This window comes from Penaeus japonicus, unplaced genomic scaffold, assembly GCF_977035675.1.
Source record: "Penaeus japonicus unplaced genomic scaffold, GWHDUDI00000001_assembly GWHDUDI00000013, whole genome shotgun sequence".
Classification (NCBI taxonomy): domain Eukaryota; kingdom Metazoa; phylum Arthropoda; class Malacostraca; order Decapoda; family Penaeidae; genus Penaeus; species Penaeus japonicus.
The window spans coordinates 15,179,163-15,181,662 of NW_028234415.1; the positions used below are offsets into that span (position 1 = coordinate 15,179,163).

At 32.2% G+C, this 2,500-nt stretch overlaps 1 non-coding gene across 1 annotated transcript in view; it reads left to right on the forward strand.

The window, feature by feature from the left end:
• The first annotated feature begins 1,560 nt into the window (after window positions 1–1,560).
• The window catches only part of LOC122259035 (uncharacterized), a 16,749-nt gene continuing 15,809 nt past the window's right edge, over window positions 1,561–2,500 (forward strand). The window contains exon 1 of the transcript XR_015191521.1: window positions 1,561–1,870. This is a non-coding gene — a transcript (uncharacterized LOC122259035). The remainder of the gene's footprint in view (window positions 1,871–2,500) is intronic.

Consider the following 2,500-nt stretch of genomic DNA (forward strand, 5'->3'; position numbering starts at 1 on the left):
GAAAAAACCCGGTCTGAGAGTGTTTTCATTGACTTTGGTACGTCAACTGTTGGAGAAATATGGCCCCCCACAGCCCCCTCCTGCACCTCTGGCTCTTCCCTTCGAAGTTAGGCTCCAACGTGGCCGTCATTACCCGGTGAATGTGCCATCGACAGAGAAAAAGAAGAACGCACAGAGGATCTGTCGTGTGTGTGCCCACACTCAGTTGAAACAAAGAAAGAAGTCCTGCACCAGGTACATGTGTAAGGAATGTAATGTGCCCCTTTGTATTTTGGGGTGTTTTGAAGTGTATCATGAGGAAGTTGTGTTCTAGGTGTAAAAATGTAGAGATGTAGAAAATAAAACTGTGTATAGAATGTTTTATGTTTTGTTTTCCTATATGTGTGTTTATATTTGTTTATACACACACACACACACACACACACACACACATATATATATATATATATATATATATATATATATATATATATATATATGTATATATACATATATATCTATATATATATATATATATATATATATATATATATAATATATATATACTTATATATGTATATATATATATACATATATATGTGTGTGTATATGTATATATATATATATATATATATATTTACATATGTACATATATATAATACATGTATATACATATATATATATATATACATTTATATACATAGATATATATATACATATATATATATACATAGATATACATATACATATATATACATATATATATACATATATACATACATATATACACATATATATACATATATACATATATATACATATATATATATATATATATATATATATATATATATATTATATATTATATATATATATATTATATATATATATATTGTGTGTGTTGTGTGTGTGTATTTATTTATCTATATATGTATGTATGCATATAAATAATTTTATATATAAATACACACACACACACACATATATATAGATAGGTAGATAGATACCGGATATAGAAATACATATAAAGCGTTTTTTATATATAATAGTGCGCGTGCGTGTCTCTGTATGCATGCACGCACAAATGATTTTTTTTTTACTTATAAAAGATTCTATATAATTTATATATCCAAAACAGTAGAAGATAATTACGGTCTCATCGCATATTTAGAATATTGTATTTTACCCTTTGCTTGTTCTGTGCAGAAAAATATCAGGAAGTTACTTTGACAGAAGTACCGGATCAGATCATGTGACTCTATCGGATGATTGACAGGCCGAGATATGGCTGTTGGGTTGGGGATTCACACCTTGTCATCACAGTCTTCAGGCACAAGATTATGCTTACTCGCTGCCGGCTCCCCCTTGCCTGGCATACGAGCAATTCCAATATTTATGTCCTCATAAGAACGAATAATGAAAATTTATCTAAAATATTTTTATTCTAGCGTGTTCTCTTACCCTTTCTTAGTAAATCAGGCTACTCAAATTAAGGTAAATTCTACTATTTAAATTTCAAAAAAAATCAAAGACCTGTGACAACTAGAAAAATGTTCGCCTCTGGAGGGGTGACAGGGAAAGGGTTAAGAAGCACCTGCCAGATGTGGTTGCTAAAGGCAAGCATTACGACAAAGATTATATATAGGTGTCATTGATATTCAATAGAATAAATGGTTACAGGAAACTCGCCACTTTTATGCAGATAATTTGATATATTGAGGCTTCACTCTTTTCAGTCTATTACAATAGAACGAGATATGAGATAATTAAAACTCGCAGGTCGGAATGTTTACGTTGGTGAGGCGGCAGACGATGGCGCCGGAAGAAATCCATAATTTAACTTTTTTTTGGCAGTCTAGTCAAGTGTCATGGGATCAACAGGTCATTAGAGGTGAGATCGTATGTTTAAAAGATAGAGATAGTACGGTATTTTTTTTAAGTGAACCGAATTCTGTTTAATATACAGTAACAACTGGAAAGTTTGTTGGCCTCCAAAATACCAGGAATAAGAAATGCAAGATTTAATTATTAATCCTCAAATCCAACAGTAGTTTAACTGAAACCTGAACTTCAAACGTATTGGTAAAACCATATTTTGGTAAATTAAAAATAAACAATGACATTATCATCTGTTCATAACCATTGACACCATGGAAGTCCTTGAGCCAAGGGCTGCATTCCCCTAAGACATCCCGGGATTGCCATGGTCTCTGTGCCTTTGGCGCTACAGCAAATGCCAAGAAATATCTGCCACATATATTCAGGGATGATGGCACTTGGAGAGTTACCTTATGATTGGGTGCCAAGAAGATCTTCAAACTTTATCTTGAGAGAATATTTGTAGTGAAAGTTACTTAGCCTTTACCTAAGGCCAGCTATCAGCACTGGCAATGAGTAGGTGTGAGAACGAACAAAGTTCATTGTGGCAAAATATAGGATAAGGTGTAATTGAGACTGAATAATAAATGACAGGTCACTTATGTTAGGTTGATATAATTCATAGAAACTTACAATCTGGCAT